Raw genomic sequence first — 17,570 nt, forward strand, 5'->3', positions numbered from 1 at the left:
AAAAAGCTGGGCAGGGCGGTACATGACTGCATCCTGGTGACGGAAGTAGTAAATAAGAGTCTTGGGGCTTGCTGAGCAGCCAGCCAAACTGGTGAGCTCTAGGCTCAATGAGAGACCCTGTCTAAAAATGAAATAAAAGTAGAGATGTACGCACACACCAACGCACGCACCAACAGGTTCTCTACTTAAAAAGACAGCCTAACCAAGTGCTTTTCAACAAAGACACCCATACAATTCAAAAAACAGGCAAAAACAACAACAAAGAATTACAGAGATTCTGCACTTCTGGTGAGAACACCAAGGACAGTCCCACACTCGTCAGAATGACCAAGCAGGCACAGCCTTATTCTCACAGCCAGCCTGGCAAGGGTACATTCCTGAAAGGCCTGGCCAGGAGACACAGCCTGGCCACAGACTGCCTGGGACGTGCCCAGGTGCAGGAAGCCAGACTCAGACATGTGGCCGCAGACTAGAGGAACGCCCCTTCTTATCCACAAAGGGGACAGTGGAGGCTAGCAGCTACGGGGTACCTATCCTACTCTGTCAGGAGTTGGGGTGGGGGAGCAGGAGGCAAGACGAAAAGATGCCACCCCAGCCCACCCCGTGTCCCAGTCTCCCAGTGACAGACAAAGAAGAGGATGGGAAGACCTCTGCCCTCCGCCTCCTTCATGCTAGCGCCCTCCTCGCTGTCTTGCACAGACATGCCCCCCTCTGTGTGCTCTGGAGCCTCCACACAGAAACTGTAGGGTGACATCAGTAAGAATAGTCAGGCACTCAGTGGCCGCCTGTACTCAGCAGGCGGACTTCAACAAGCCCAGCCCGCAGAGCTCTGGGGATTCAGTTGTTCACAGCGCAGCTATTCAATGAGCACCTAACGTGTGTCATCTGGAGTGGGGGGTGGGGAGGAGACGGATGACAAGCAAAAAAAACCCAGCTTTCCTAGTGGGAGGAGACAGGGACAAAATAAAAACACCAGGCCTGTTCACTTCCGATAAGTGCTAAGGCAGGAAGCAAGAAATAAATGGAAGAGGCGGGGAGGGCCAACCTCTCAGATGGTTGGGACATAAAGGTCTAAGAAGAGAGCAAAGGAGGCTCAGAAGAGGCAGAGAGGCCTTACGGCCGGGGGGGGGGGGGGGGGACGATGAGGGGAGGGCAGTGTGTTTGGAATCATTACTGCAAGCAAGAGAGCTGAGTTCTGCTTGTCACTGGGAGGCGACACACGGTGCCAAGGTCTCACAGTTAATCATTGAGAGACTGGCTAGGCAGGGTGAGAAAGGGTACGGGCAGACATACCCAAAGCTCATCCCCAGTGCCACTGTGGGATGCCTCCATCCTGCCTGGAGGATGGTTGCCAGCCCCTGTCCCCAAGACACCGGGCTGGAAGCCCCCCACTGGCACATGGCTCAGCAGTGGGCTTTCTCTGCTGGTTTCCCTCCCTAGCTCTACCATGCCTCTCTGTAGCTTGCGGGACAGAGTGGACAGAGTGGAGGACAGTCGGGCCCCAGTCCCTGGGGAGGCTCACAGCTACTAGCAGGACTTAAAGAGGGTTACAAACAAGCTAGCCATCTACTGGTTCAATTTATTGGCCTGGCAGGAGAGGTCATTCAGGAAATATTTTCAAGTCAGTGATGACCAGTATTCTAGGAGACAGCTGTGTGTGTGTGTGTGTGTGTGTGTGTGTGTGTGTGTGTGCATAAAAGCCTTATGTTGACACAAGCGCACACGTGAGCATGGCTTTCTACCCAAGTCCAAAGGTGAACTGTTTTACTGGCGTCTAATAATTAGGAAGTTTTTACAGTCAGCGTAAATGTAGATAAGCCAGTGAGTGCAGAACTCTGGGCCTCCACTTTGAAGCCCAGCTCAAACAGGTGTGAGCTGTGACCTTGGGCATATCTAAGCCTCCCCTGCCTCCATTTCCATGGTTTTGGATTACTATGAACACCCCAGAGAACAGACAGGAAGCAAAGGGCTTCAAGCACATAGAGCCACCTACCCCCCCTGCCCCCCCAGTGCTAAGGCTTCACTGGGGAGGGTGGGCCAGACCCATGTAAGCAAAATGCAGCACAGGTGAGCTCACCAACTGGCCCCCAAGTAGTAATTTGCAGCCGACAACGGCTTCCCTCAGCCAGGCAGCCCTTTTTTGCTTGCTTACCAAGGGCATGGTTGGAATCAGCCAGTCTGAGAGAAACCCTGGCACACTCAGACCTTGAGACCGGGGAGGGGGGTGGAGAGTCTCTGAACCCAGTGAACCAGGATCCCCAGGCAGAGGTCAGACAGCCTGGTGACTGAGCTCCAGCAAGGCCACCTCCTCCCAACCCGCTTTGAGCCATAACCAAGCAGGCAGACACAGCGCTACCCAGGGGGAAAAGACCACGCACAGGAGGCAACAGAACCAGGGCTAAGTGAACAGTCATGTCCCAGAGCTGTCCCAGAAAAACTCACGGGCCAGGTATCAGAAGTAGCTGGGCCTGGTGGTATAGGCCTGTCATTTGGGCTACTCCAAAGATGGAGGCAGGAGGATGCCAAGTTTAAGGCTGACCTACGAAACTTAGTAAGACCTCTATCCAAAATAAATAGTAAAGAGACATCTGGGGGTGGGGGGGTATAGCTCACTGGTATAGTTTAAGCCTCAATGCTGAAGGAAACAATACAACAACCTCTTCTCTCCGGAGGCCGTATGTGCCAGCAGGGCTGGCTTCTTCTAGGTATTCTCAGGACCAGGGTGTTGCTCTGTGCCTCTCCTGTCCTCACAGCTATACCCAGAGCACTTAGTCTCACAGGCTCTACCTCAGCTAGTGACACTGCCCAGACCCTAATCTCCAACAAGGTCATCTCCCAGACACACAAGGTCATACTCAATACATACATTTTAGGGGATACCATTCAGCTCCAATAGTGACACCACAGTTAAGATCACGACTGTCTCACAAAAGGTCCGTGTGCTTAAAAATGACTGGCCCCCTCTGTGGATGGTGGAGCCTTCCACTTAGTGGAAGGTCTTGGGTTAGTTAAGGGGACAATGGAACCCCCAATGTTTCCTCTTCCTCCTAATCCCCACTGGCTGTAACATGAGGTTGCCTCCTCCAGCCCTACCCCTGACATGAAGCACTGCATTGTTGGAGTCCCAAAGCCATAGGGTCAAAGGTCAGAGATTTAAAACCTCCAAACCGGTGAGCAGAGATCGTCTGTTCTCCTTTGCAGCTGCTTTGTCCCGGGTCGGTTATTACAGTAGCAGACAGCTAACTCACATTGCTCATGAACAAACAAGCTGATGCTGGTCAGTGCCCAGTGACCGATGCTAGGCAACAGTGAATAGGATGGGGACCTGGGACCCAGAAGGACCCAGATGCCCCAGAAGGACATGGTTGTAAAAGCTGGAGACATGTAGCTTGGCACGCACCAACATTTCAGTGGCTAGCATGTGGAGGAGGCTTCCAGTTGGGATGATCTGTGATATATCCCCTTCCCGGAGACACAGGGAGTCTTGGAGGCCCCGTGAGGAGAGGCGTGGGAGGGGGGCGGGAGGCTCCGGTAGAGGCTGAGTAAAAGGATGGAGCGGGAGGCGACAGGGAGGCAACAGATCGCAGGCGCTGTCAGAAGCGTCAGGGGAGGGTGTGGGTGAGTCACCCAGGCAGACAGGCCACGCGCCGATCCCACAAAAGACGGATCCTCCCACCCGAGAGATGTGTTTGACTTCTGCAAAGTACAGGTTGCATGATACTCCCGGCACACCCTACCTTCCTGCTCTGTACAGGAGGTGGGAGACGTGTCTCAAGGGACCCAAGCGCCATTTCTGGGACTTCCCCTAAAGCAGGCTCCCACACCTATCCCGCCCATATCAACAGAGAGAATCAGAAGCCTGGGGGAAAGGTCCCAACCTCACAGGACCCCCACCAAGGATCAACCTGTTAAACCCTGGCTCGTTTTGACAGCCATCTTCAAAGAACCCAGGCTGGTTGCAAGGTGAACCTTTTAGGGGGTTCTCAAGTCAAAGAGAGGGTCTTATAGCCTCTGCACAACCAGCTTGGTGTTCCTGTCCACTACCCAGTAGAAAGCCCCATACCTGCCCACCTAACAGGTTCCCAGAGCTGTGGAATAAGTTGCCACAGACCCAGTGGTTTGTCCTCTCAGAGGTCTAGAGTGGGCCCAGTGGGTTGTACAGAGGGCAGTGGACGGGGCAGAGCCAGCTCCTCCTGGGGGTCCAAGGGAGAATGTTGTCTTCCCAGAGATACCTGCATCCCTAGGTGTGTGGCCCCACCTCTCCTGCCACAACAGAAACTTCCTGACTCTGCTCTCTTGCTTAGACTCTCCTGCCTCCCTCCTGCCCTGCCTTCATACTGATTCTACCCATGAATACTGTGTGCTAAACTCCACATCTCAAGACTCTGGACACAAAACCCTTGTGGGACCTGGAGACTAGGTCGACAATATCTTCAGGGGACATCATCTCACCTACCACAGAGCATGGCTGTCCCCGACCACACTCCATGGAATGCCAACAGGCCTGGCTAAGAGGTTCTACTGAACCCCACAGATATATCATCTACCTGCCCCAGACACTCCTCTATCACACACGGTGGCCAAGGATCCCTGAGTGGCCTGGGCAATGATCACTTCACTGTGTCCCTCTCTTGAGACACCATATACCTACAATCCACTAAATTCCCATCTCAAGACAGTGTCAAGATGCAGTAGCTTGATAGGGTCTAGAATCATCAAGAAAGCAACCCTCTGGGCATGCTTTGAGAAAGCTTGTAGCTAGGGACTGCAGGGAGAAGACCCATCTTAACTAGACTGCATTATCCCATAGGCCAGGAGGCCAGGAGTAAAGCCTCCCGCTCTCTCTGCTTCTCAACTGCAGATGCAAACTGTCTCATGGCTACCCCGCTATGCTCCTACCTCAACCATGAACCGGCGGCATTCCTTCTTTAAACTGTTCTTGTCGGATACTTTGTCACATCAACCATCAACAGCAAAAGTGACTGGCACATCTACTCACTCATTTGTCTTCTCCAAAGGCGAACTGGGTAGAGGACCTCAAACGTGAGGAACACCCGCTCATCCATCTGCGTCTAATCCAAAGTTTGACTCACAATAAGTACACTAGGTGGGTAGGTGGGAGAATGAATTGAGAGATGGATGAATGGGAAGGTAAGTGAGTGGATGGATGGATGAGGGATGGATGGATGAGGGATGGATGGGCAGATGGATGGATAGATGGTCGGATGGGTGGATAGATGGACAGGTGGGGGGGCAGATGGATGGATGGGTGGGTGAGTGAGTGATGGATGGATGGATGGATAGATGGGCAGATGGATGGATGGGTGAGTAGATAGATGGGTGGGTGGATGGATGGGTGGATGAATGGATGGGTGGGTGAATGGATGGGTGGGTGAATGGGTGGGTGGGGGAGGTGAGTGGACAGATGATGGGAAAGTGCATGGGTAGATAGATGGAAGGATAAATTGGCAGTGGGTAGGGGTGAATGAATAGGTGATCAAATGGATAGATGAGTAGGTGAATAGATAAGTTTGTAAATGAATGGGGAATATAAACATTGATGGGTGGGAGGAGCAAATAGTCAGGCAGACAAGTGGAAGGAAGGAAGGAAGGAAGGAAGGAAGGAAGGAAGGAAGGGAGGGAGGGAGGGAGGGAGGGAGGGAGGGAGGGAGGGAGGGAGGGAGGGAGGGAGGGAGGGGAGGCCAAAACAGAAGAGACTAGGGAGGAAAAAAATGGCTAAGTGCCTGACAAAATTTTCAAGCTCCCTAAATATATGTTGAGTCTAAGAAAGAAGAGGAGGGGAGAGCACGTAGATTAAGCCCCACCATCTGTGTGGAGAGAACTCAGCTAAGCAGGGGTCAGCCGTGAGAAAGAAGCTTGAGGAATGTCCAGGGGGAAACCCCAGCAGTTAGGCAGCTGTGACCCCAGGCCAGGAACCAGGACGTTTCCAGGAATGGATCACAACCAACCAGAACTAGCAAGAAGTACAACTGTTCCAATTGGCCAGACTGCCTCAAAAACACATTTCTGTGTGTGCCACCACACCCATAACCCCAACAGCCTAGGAGAAGCAAGAGGACCAGAGTTCGAAACCAGCTTGGGCTACTAACAAGATATCATGTAATATTAATATATATATGTATGTATGTATGTATAGTATACACACACATATGTAATACATATTTATTTATATAGAAGCAGGAAATAAATGCCAACACTACTTTGGGCCAGACGCCAGCTGTGAGGACCACACTGTCTTTCTTATGTCTTGTTGACCTAAGCTAAGCATGGGCTAAGGAATTCCCAGCTTCACAAAGACCCAGTTTCTATATACAGCCAGCTTTATAAAGGCTCTCTGGGATTCCTTGCATCTGGTTAGTCCTAGGATCTGCAGTGGGCAGAGGCACTGCGCAGAGGGACGAGTCTGTCTCCCAGCATCAGAAAAGCATCCGTTTCAAGCCCCTCTGGTTCAACAATAACAGCACCATCACCCAAGGATGAATGACTGTTTCCCAGCATTCTGTAGGAAAGGATTCCAACCACCCAGGAACCTTGAACACTGTTATACAACCACCAAAATGGCTAAAGCAGAAGATAGACAATGACAAATGTTGGCACAGATGTGAAGCAGCCAGACATCGCACTTGTTTCTGGGGGAGGGGGTGTAAGCCAGTAAAAACAATGTGTCTAACTGCTGGCATTAGCAGACTGCACAAGCTGCATCTGTACCCAGCCAGAAGTCAGTGAGTGGGGTTCATTCCTAACCCCGAGTCAGTCACCACAACCTCACATGCGCTCCTTGAAGGTCTATGCAATTGGGGTCCCCCGCCCCCTGAGAAATATCACTCCCTAAAAGCCAAAGAAATTGACCGGCTTAGCACATGGTCTAAGTGTGCTAGACCTAAGACAGCTGTCTCTTTTCTTAAGACTTCTGAGACAGCTCAGATGCTGACGTGGGTAAACATGTGTGGTCAGTTCGCCCCGTCCACCACACAGATCGCAGGGATTGAACTCAGGCTACCAGGCTTGGCAGCTAGCACTATTATCTGCTGAGTCATCTCACTGATTGCCCAAATGGTAACTTAGGAGAGTTACATAGTAACAAAGGTTTTAAAAGAGGAAAAAAAAAAAAACTAGCTATGAGCAGAACACGGTGAATCTCACAAACATGGCGCTGAGCCACTAGGAAATAATGCAGTCGATTTCTCTGTGAAACAGAACCTGGAAGGGAACCAGGCTGTGGTCCCGAGAAATTAAGGGAGAAGAAGAAAGGTAGCAATTGTTAGGAGACCCCAGAGGGCTTCTGGGTTGTGGGCTGAGGTGGCAGACACAGGGAGTGTGCTCTAACGCTGGTCAATTTCAGTTGCGTCCCTTTTTTAAATAAATAAAAGTGTCTGATGGGATGGCTCAGTCAGCAAAGCTCTAGGTCTGGGAGCATTGGGGGCCCAAGTTCAATTTTCAGAATCTACAGGGGCAGTGGGGAAAAAAAGCCAAGTAAGTTGGTAGAGCTAATAACCCCAGGCTGGACAGAGAGGGACGAGAGGGTCCCTGGAGATCACTGGCCTGCCGATGTAAGGAGGTCTGGGTGAGTGAGAAAGTCTTTCAGATTTAAAATACTAATAATGATAACAATAATAATAGTAATAATAATAACAATATGGAAGGCACCCAAGGAATAATACCTGAGACTGACCTCTGGCCTCCACACACACCCACACAGAAATCACAAGATCGTGTACACACAGACACCAAAAAGTAAAATAGCTGGGGGGGGAACCGCTCACTGGTAGAACACTTCCTTAGCAGGAGTGAGGTTTTGACTTTGATCACAGCACCACCAAAAAAGATAATAACGCTACTGTTGTGAGACCAGGGGACAGATACATGTGCCCACCTCCTGGGTTCCACAATGAACACATAACAAGTCTCACCTTCTCTCTCTCTATTCCACTGGTTATCGTCCGTTCCTTTATGACTACTGATTCCTGACAGGAAGGCCACAGTACTAGAGATTCCCAGAGCTCAGCCTGCTCCACTCCCGGGGCTCTCTGCTAACACAGGGCAGGGCATAGTCCCCGATGACCCACTGACTCCTGTCCTCTCTTTCCTGGCACACTCAGAGCCAGCCAACTGGGGACAATGGTGCTCGGATGACAAGAGAAGCAAACACATTCCTCTTCAGGTTCAGGCCTGCCTGCGCATGCCGTCCGGGCTAAACCAGCAGTATACCTACACCTCACTCTTTCCCCCAGGAAGCCAAGTGCAGGGCTCACACCCTGCTTGCTCACTGTGGGTAGTCCCAACAGCTCCCGACAGGTCCAGAGCCATCCCAGTACTCAAGAGTCCAAGTGGTTATGAAAGAACAATGAAGCCGGGCAGAGACCAGCACAGAGGAAGCACTAAGTGGCCTCGCTGGCACTACCTACTCACGGCAGGACCAACCTCTCCCCGAGTGGACTTCGCTCAGAGGCCCTCTAGGCACCTGATGTGCTGGGCTCCCTGGCATCTTTCCTTACATCAAGCACTTTCTCTGAGGGAAGGAGTGTCTCATTTACCCTAGGCCAGCCTCCAACTCCCCAGGCCCTGGGATTACAGACATGCAGTATCATACCTAACTAGAACAATATTTTTTTTCTTTTTCTTTTTTTTTTTTTTTTAACACAGAAAACCCATTCAGAGGAAGTTACACAGAGGGTGAACCACATAGGAATATGCTTACCAGAATTTATCTTAAAGTCTGTCCTGAGTAGCAGATGTCCTTTCTACTAACCCACCAAATGACACGATCCAGCATGGGCCAGAAGACTATAACTTCGGGGCAGCGGTGAGGGTAATGGTGTCCCCAGCGCTCCATGATATCGATCATAAGGAAGTCACACCACCTACAACAGTCCTCCAAAGGAAATTTCTCTTATAGCTGAGTGGCTGCCAGGCCCCTGTATCCTAGACAAGGACCCGAGACTGCCAGTCTCAGAAGTTGGAGTCTTCTTTCTGTTCTCATTATATATTCCTGATAAGGAAATTCTCTTGTATCTAAGCATAGGGAGTTTAAGGGGCAGGTTTACATGAGAGCCCTTGTCAGTACTGTTCCTACATCCAGAAGGTAGAGACAACCCAAATGCTAACAGACAGATGGATGGATAAAGACAGACAGACAGACAGACACACACACACACACACACACACACACACACATTCATTCACAATGGAGTATTACTCAGCCTTTAAAAGGAAGGAAAACGCAATCAGGTATGGTGGCTGTAATGACTTGTATACACTTGGCCCAGAGGATGCCACTATTAGAAGATATATGGCCCTGTTGGAGTAGGTGTGTCACTGTGGGTATGGGTTTTAAGACCCTCATCCTAGCTGCCTGGAGGTCAATATTCTGCTAGCAGCCTTCAGATGAAGATGTAGAACTCTCACCTCCTCCTGCACCATGCCTGCCTGGATGCTGCCATGTTCCCACCTTGATGACAATGGACTGAACCACTGAACCTGTAAGCCAATTAAATGTTGTCCTTGAACATTTAACATGACCAAGAGTTGCGATGGTCATGGTGTCTGTTCACAGCAGTAAAACCCTAACTAAGACAGTGGCACTTGAAGCAAGAATAGCAAGAGTTCAAGACCAAGCTTCAGGATTCTGTGAGACCCTGTTTCCAAACATAAACAAAAGGAAGAAAACCAGCATACATGGTACAACACAGACGAACCTTGAGGCCATTTTGTTGACAGAAACAAGCTCCTTACAAGAGGCCAAATCTTGCTTTAAGGGACTCACATTCAAAAGCCAAAAGTAGAGGCATGGAGGGCCTTGGCTGGGAATGGCAGACGGGGAGCTGGCGTTTAGTGGAACAAAGACCTGACTGGGGGTGAGGTGGGGTAGAAGTGCTTGCTGCCGTCCAGGTGGGCAGTGTTGGCGTAAGACTTCAGCCTCTGCACTCAGGAGGAAGAGGCAAGCAGATCTCTGAATTTGGGCAGAAATCCTGTCATGAACAACTGAAACCAAAGCCAAACCAAAAGCAAAAAATGGAAGGATGAGGAAGAAGAGGAGGAGAAAACAGAAAAGAGGAGAAGGAGAAGAAGGGGAAGGGGAAGAGGAGGAGGAAGAGGAAGAGGAAAAGGAGAGGAGGAAGAAGGAGGAGGAGGAAGAGGAAGAAGATGAGGGAGAAGAGGAGGAGGAGAAGGGAGAGGAGGAGGAGGAGGAGGAAGAGGAGGAGGAGTGCTGCTGCCAAGCCTAACAAACTGAATTCATCTCCAGGACCCACATGGTGGAAGAATATGGACACCTAGAAGCTGTCCTCCAACCTTAGTTCTGAGTGAAACTCAGGCCACCCCTAAAATTAAGTAGTTTTAATTTCAAACACACTGTCTTGGTGGAGCAGTTTCAGATGGAAGCTGCCGGGCCCTGTGGATGAATACGAATAACGCCCAACAAGGATAAGACGTCCAAGGGGCTGTGCACGATAACAACAGTTCAAACAGCCGTTTCCGGGCTGTGGACATCTGACCATCTGAGAACCTCTGGCCAGATGAGGCCACCTGAGGGTGGAGTTCGAGGACAGGGCTCCTCAGAGCAGCCGCGCCATTTTCAGGCTGGGCTACCTTGAGCAAGTAGTCACTTCTCTCTGACCTCAATTTCCACATCTGTGAAATGAGGGCAGCAGTCATGGCCGTGGCTGACGTGTGCTGGCGCACTGACCCCAAGCCGTCCTGGCAACCCCGAGATGTTGGTTGAATCACAGTTAGGATGACAGATGATACAGCTTGGTTAACTATCCAAGACCCCTGGCTGGGATGTGGGCAGAGTCCAGCTGGCCAAGGAACTCAGACTTGTAAATCTCTCAGCGTCTGCCTGTCCCAAGGTATGTCAAGCTAACCACAACCCGGGTTTCTAGCCTCTTGGCTTCTCCCAGAGCCACCAGTTGGGTAGGTCCACCATACATATCTGCCAGGCAACTAACTCAAGTGTTACAGGGCTGATACTAACATCTATGGAGGCGAGAAGCATTGCAGCTTCTCCAGGGGGCAACCACAGGTCCTCAGGCCTGGCCTGTGGCAGACGATGGCTCATTCTTGTATCCTAACAGCTGTGGGGACAAAGGAAGCCACAGCTAAAAGAGCAGACAGACAAACTCACTAGGATATTTGTGCATGCATACACACTCGGGACACACCTATGATTCAAGGACAGCAGGTATGAGAGTCTCACCAAAGCACAGGAACACATGTTCTCACTATGGGCAAAGAGGGAGGCAAGAGTCTGTAGTCTGGGTTCCGGCCACACTCAGCCTCCCTTTGGGGACTCCCCCATAGAAGCCAAGGGTCACCCAGGACAATAGGCACAGCAGCCCCCAAACCAGAAGCACACCCTCACAATTCTTTGCCAGGTAGCTCAGCCTCGAGGCCACTGTGCCCTCTGAGGGAGAGGGGCGTGGTGGTAGCCTACGTGAGGCAAACATAGGTGGGCCAGCAGCTGTAGGAACTTAAATTTGTCAGGTTAGCTTCAGGAACCTCCTGGCCAGAGCCCAGAGAAGCTGGAGACGCCGGAGGGAAGCCTTAGATTTAAAGTCAACTGAAGTGGAGACAGGAAGGCTGCCAGGCCCACCCAGGTGGGTCCATAGAGGGCTGTCCCTGCAATGGATGGAGATGGCAAAGATCTAGTGGCTGAGGGTACAGCTCTGTGGTAGAGTCCCTGACTGGCACGCACGAGGCCTTGGGTTAGATCCTGAAAAGAGCTAGATCCCTAGGAACTAACAATCTTCAACATTCGCACAGAGGCAAGCTGGGCGTGCACCTGCAAAACAGAGCTCAGGTCTTTTCTAGATAAAACAATACTCAGGAGGCAGATGGTGAGAGTAAGACTATACAGTGAGCTCGGGGCCAACCTGGGCTACATGAGGAACCTGTCTCAAAAACTTTCATACATAGAAAATCAAAGTTATAGCCCGCCCGCCCCTCCCTCCCTCCCTTCCTCCCTCCCTTCCTCCCTCCCTTCCTCCCTCCCTTCCTCCCTCCCTTCCTCCCTCCCTTCCTCCCTCCCTCCATGTGTGTGTGTGTGTGTGTGTGTGTGAGAGAGAGAGAGAGAGAGAGAGAGAGAGAGAAAGAGAGAGGGAGAGAGAGAGAGCTGAAAATGTACATTTTCAAGGGACCCTGTAGAGGCAGTGAACCAGAGGCGTACATTGAACTAACCCTACTTTTTCCTGGATACTTTATTTATTTTTAAAGAAATCGGAGACAGCAGGATATTACCAGTACTCAGGTTCAGAGGTGAAACTGGAGCCGGTTCTTTAGTAAACACAGAAACACCACAACTGTGACTGAACAGCACAAACAATGGGTGCCGCTGTGTTCTGTGTATTTTTAACTTCCAGACTTCATGAAGGTGAGGAAGTCTAAGTCTGCCCCTCCTGCTGAGAACCAGGGTACCCTGGGGCCTGCTGGAACAGAATCTGTAGCTTCTGCTTCCCCTGGACCAAGGAAAAACCTCACAGGACAGAGCAACTTCTACATGCCCTACCCAGACCTGCCCCATCCACGATGGGCACTTGAGGTCCAATCCCCTTCAAGGGAGGGACAAGCTCACAGCATCCAGATTCAGAGTTATCTAGATGAGGTGCTGAGGACAGGGCCCAACCCACCAACCACACTCCAGGAGCCCAGTGACATCACCAATCACCAATCAGAGCTGCTGATGAGCCCGGCAGAAGTCCTGTTGCCACACAGGACTGATAAGATTCCAGCTGGAGGCTGAGACTCAAGGCACATCAGACCAGCTGGTACTAAATCCACCCCACTCCAGTACAAATTAACCTTGGAACCCACTGAACCCCACAACTTGCAGTGTCCCCTCCTCCCTCGTAGATAAAAGGCAGCTTTATCTCCCTGGTCCTTGCCCTGCTCTGTGCCAGACCCCCCACCCTTCCACAGAGAGGCCCATCTGTCTATTGATTAAGCCATTAAGGAACAAGTAAATTGGCTACACTGCTGTTTGTCTTGATCTCAGGAAGTTCCTGAGGAAGAAAACCCGATCCCGGGAAGACCCACCCACCCCTAACTACAGCCATTTTGAAATCACAGAGCAACCGTGAAGGGCTTAGAAGCCATTTACTTCTGCTAAGTTACCTCATGCCCACTTGCAAGTTAACAATATAGAAGTCAGGAAAGCCCTCCCTTCAGAAAGGGACATTTGGAGCGGGTTCCCACAGACTCAGCCTGCTAGGCTACAACATGAGGGACCTGTCCTCATCCAGGTGGAATTGTTCGTGTAGACAGTCCCCCTTCACTATGGAAGCAGAAACCATCCCGTGGGGCCTGTCCTTCCAAGAACAGGCAGTAAAATTCCTGGCTTCTGCGCTCACCCCCTGTACACAGCAACAGTGGAGACAGCTCCAGTGTGTTGCTGGGAGGTGGTTAGAGGGATGGGGTTGGGGGTGGGGGGAGATGAGAAGCCACCAGATAACTGAAACCTCTGCTGTCTTCCTGCCACTGCGGACCATCACCATAGAAACCACATCCTGCTGCTACCATGGCAACCATGCAGTACCAGTCGCTTCGAGAGCAATGATGCAGAGGCCATTCAGGAAGGCTGCTGCAAGGCCTTAATGCTGAGTGTCCTGCGGTCCCGTTCCCCCCCCCGCCCCCTCCCCCCCCCCCCGTCACGGGGCCAGGAAGTGACAGTAAAGAGCCTTCCAAGTGATGCAGTTTAGAGTTTAAAAGCTTACTTCCTGCTTGTTAAGGACTTAGCCCCTGAATCAAATAGTTCCCTGTTCCCAAGCAAAAGCACTGTGCTTCTTCTGACCATGGGTGTGATACCAGCAGGAGATGGTGGGAGGGGCTCATCTCAGTAAAGGTGCACATCTAAAAGACCAGACACTGGTGAGTTAGGCCCTTCCAGAAGGAGCGCATGACTTCATCCTCCTGGCCTGCCTCAGGTAACTGATTTCCCACTCTCTTAACATTTCAAAGGTAGCTTTCAAAGAGCCTAAATGGTTTGACCGAGGTCACAAAGCATCAAAGAAAGGCTGGGATGCTTTTCTCTCCAGGCAGGCCCTGAAAAATTCTAGTTAGCTTAGTTACGCTCCATACAAAGTCTACAGAGGAGCCAGGCTTACTTAACACAGCCAGTGCCAATTTCTTAATACATCTGATTTCAATTAAACATACACAGCCGCTCCACCGAGATGACTGCTGTGTCAGGCTTCGCGTCCGTCTCTCCTGCAGTGAAAACCACTACAGGTGCGAACGTGGAGACTCGGGAGACATGAATCTGTCAGAGGGCGCACGGCAGACAGGAAGCGACTGTGGTGTACACACTTGGCAGAAAAGCTCCAGGCACTCGGCAGGTAACAGAGTCCAGTCTGGATGAGGCCATTTGGCCAACAGGATTCCTAAAAAACTGGCAACTGCAACAAGCAATGGTGAGCGTGCATGTGCGCGCGCGCGCACACACACACACACACACACACACACACACGTTCTTTCTCTCTCTCTCTCTCTCTCTCTCTCTCTCTCTCTCTCTCTCTCTCACACACACACACACACACACACATTCTCCCTCACACACACTCTCACACACATACACGCTCAGACATATATGAGCTTACACACACACATACTCTCTCACACAATCTTTTTCTCACATTTTCACACACTCACACTCACACATATAAACACACTCTCTCTTACATGCTCTCTATCATACACTCACATACACACACTCACCCACTCTCTCACACACATACAGACTCTCTCTCTCTCTCTCTCTCTCTCTCTCTCTCTCACACACACACACACACACACAGCACCTGAGAACAGCTCTACAAAACTGCAGCTGTATCACCCCACTGCTGCAGTCCAAGACACAAGGCCAGCTTAATGGCAGCTTCAGTCACATCCATTCTAGAAACAGCCCCTTCGATGTGGATATGGGCAGACCATCCTGTCCTTACCTCACCGCTCTTAGGCATGAACATCTCCCCACACTTCACGGAGACATGCCCGTGGTACGTGTGCTGTGTTGAGCCATGGGAAGCTCTTCTTTTTTTACACTGTTGCATGTGTATGTGTGTGTGCGTGTGCCCATGCATGAGTCATACTCATGTCACATCATGTGTGTGGAGGTCAAAGGACAACTTGCAGGGGTTGGTGCCCCTCTTCCACCACATGAGTGACAGGGATTTAACTTGGGCCACTATGCCTAGCAACAGAGGCCCTGACCCACTAAGCCACCTTGCTAGCCACACAGAGCTGTTGTTGCTGTTGTTGCTGCTGGTGGTGGTGGTGGTGGCCGTGGCAGTGGCAGTGGCCCCATTATAGAGAGTGAGATGCTGGCAGTTTCTGGTTTATCCTGATGTCTACACTTCCTAACCACCTCCAGTATACAGATAATAAGTGAGACTCGGGGAAGTTCAAAAATCCCCAAGCGAAGACTGAGATTCAACCTCATCCCTGCCTGGCTTCAGGGCCCCCAGGCCCTCTCCTTCCCCTCGCCCATGCAGATTGTCACCTCTGCAGGGCTCTGGAGGCCAGGGTTGGTGCAAATGGCTGGGCATACAAACCCGAGAACCCTGCTTCGGTTCCTCTGCTACCTGAGATGTGAGTGTAAGAGGTCAGAGCTGTGTGGGAGCTAGCTGCCCAACTCCAACCCCCTCCCCAAACTGAAGGGTGGAGAGAAGGAAATATGGGGGTGTTAAGGTTTCAATCAATAGCTACAGATGTGCACACAAGTGGAGCATCATCGAATCTGCCTTAGCCTTGCTGGTCAACGTTCCCTGGGGAGAGGGTACAGGATGCTCACAAAACTGTGCAGGTGGGGTTATTAGCAAGCACACCTATATCGCTGAGCACCCAGTGACCTAGGTGGTTTTCCATTGCCATTTCTTTCCTTGTCTACACAGTTCCTTCACCAAGATATAGTCTGGCCTGGGCCCCGGAAGAACATTAGAAGCCAGCTCCTTCCAAGCCTACAGTCTGTTCCCAAGAAGGTCAGAGTGCAGGTCAGGACATCCAATAATTCCCCCACTGCCGGAAGGCCTTGGTCATTAGCCACCATACTGCCACTTCCTAGTTCCCAGTTCTGCACATTAGCAAGCCCCCTGGGACAGGTAAGCTGACCCTTAGCCAATGGTGGGTCACAATTTCACAATGATGACAGGCAGACCTGCTGTTGCTCGGCTGTCTTCAGATCTGAGAGAGCTGAAGAGGAAATGGTAGCATGAGGTAATCCATGGGCTTTGCTCGGTAGACAGTTCAAAGCAGACTCAAGAAATAGCACCCATCTGACTCCGGCCTTCCAAAGAGCGGGGCACCTTCCAACAGTCACCCGCCCTACCCCCTCTACTTCCAACACATGCATGTGTGCACGCAGTCAACCACACTGGCACATGGGGACCCCTGGCATTCACTCCACCTTACGAAGAAATTCCACACCTCCTCCCTGTGTTCATTTTCCTAGAAAATCCTCCACCAATAAAAGGTTCCCGTGGCCGGGGCGGGAGGTCAGCCCTGAAATAGACGTCTCGTATCACTGCCAACTTTGTGCCATGGCTACATCTTTCTTCCAAGCCTCTGGAGAAACTTGGAGCTCCAAAGCTGCCATTCCCGAGGGATGGGATCACTTCCGACCAAGTCCCCAGAGAGTCACACTGCCCTGGAGTTCCGGGGAAAATATTCTCTGTCTCCCAAAGGCGGCAGCCAAGGGAGATTCCAAGGTCTTTTGCTTGCTCCGAGCAGCTTATAATTTATTTGCCAATTACAGCAAACATGGGGGCTGTCGGTAAAATTCAAAGTGGTACAGAAAACAGGAAGAGGTGAGAAGCCCAAAGTGCCCGGTTCTCTCCCCAACTCCTCTCTCAGCCCCATTTCCACCCCCAGAGACCATCCTTCTTGACAGCACAAGGTGTTCTCACTGGTGATTTTTTTTTTAAGGCACTGATACACCTGTTCGATACCTTTGTTCAACACTTTTGTGTAATGATGAGTCGTGAAGAATGGCAGGTTTTGGAACCTAGCCACAGAGGGGCATGTTAGTGTGTGGCAACGTTTGACATGGCTACATCCTATCCTACTGGGTGTCCATGCTCTAATGTACCTACCTACCTGTGCTTTCATTAATAAGAACCTTAACTGCTTTTTTCTTTCCCATTATGTTTCAAATGTGTGTATATATATATATATATATATATATATATAATATTATTATATTATATATTTTATATATAATTTACATATGTGTGTATGTATGTTTGTATGTTTGTTGGTTTTAGCTGTGCGCATGACTGCATGAGTGTATGTATGTATGTGCGCCTGTGGGAACTCACAGAGGTCAGAAGGAGCATAGCATCCCCTGGTACTGGAGTTGCAGAGGGATGTGAGCCACCATGTGGGTGCTGGGAACTAAACCTAGGCTTTTGTAAAAGCAGCAAATGCTCTCATCCGCTCCATCACTGTAAGGATGTCTGAGCATCCTTGGGCGCGCCTCTCTGGCCACACAGAGGGATTCTTTTAGGAAGACACTCAGAAGCGCAAATACCTAAAGCCAGGCACTCAGTCACGGCTGCGACATC

At 50.9% G+C, this 17,570-nt stretch overlaps 1 protein-coding gene across 2 annotated transcripts in view; it reads right to left on the minus strand.

Moving 5' to 3' along the window:
- Window positions 1-17,570, minus strand: part of Cmip (c-Maf inducing protein) — a 207,695-nt gene that overhangs the window by 130,059 nt on the left and 60,066 nt on the right. The gene's annotated exons all lie outside the window — the stretch shown is intronic.

Source organism: Mus caroli, unplaced genomic scaffold (assembly GCF_978045245.1).
Source record: "Mus caroli unplaced genomic scaffold, Mus_caroli_1 scaffold_10, whole genome shotgun sequence".
Lineage (NCBI taxonomy): Eukaryota > Metazoa > Chordata > Mammalia > Rodentia > Muridae > Mus > Mus caroli.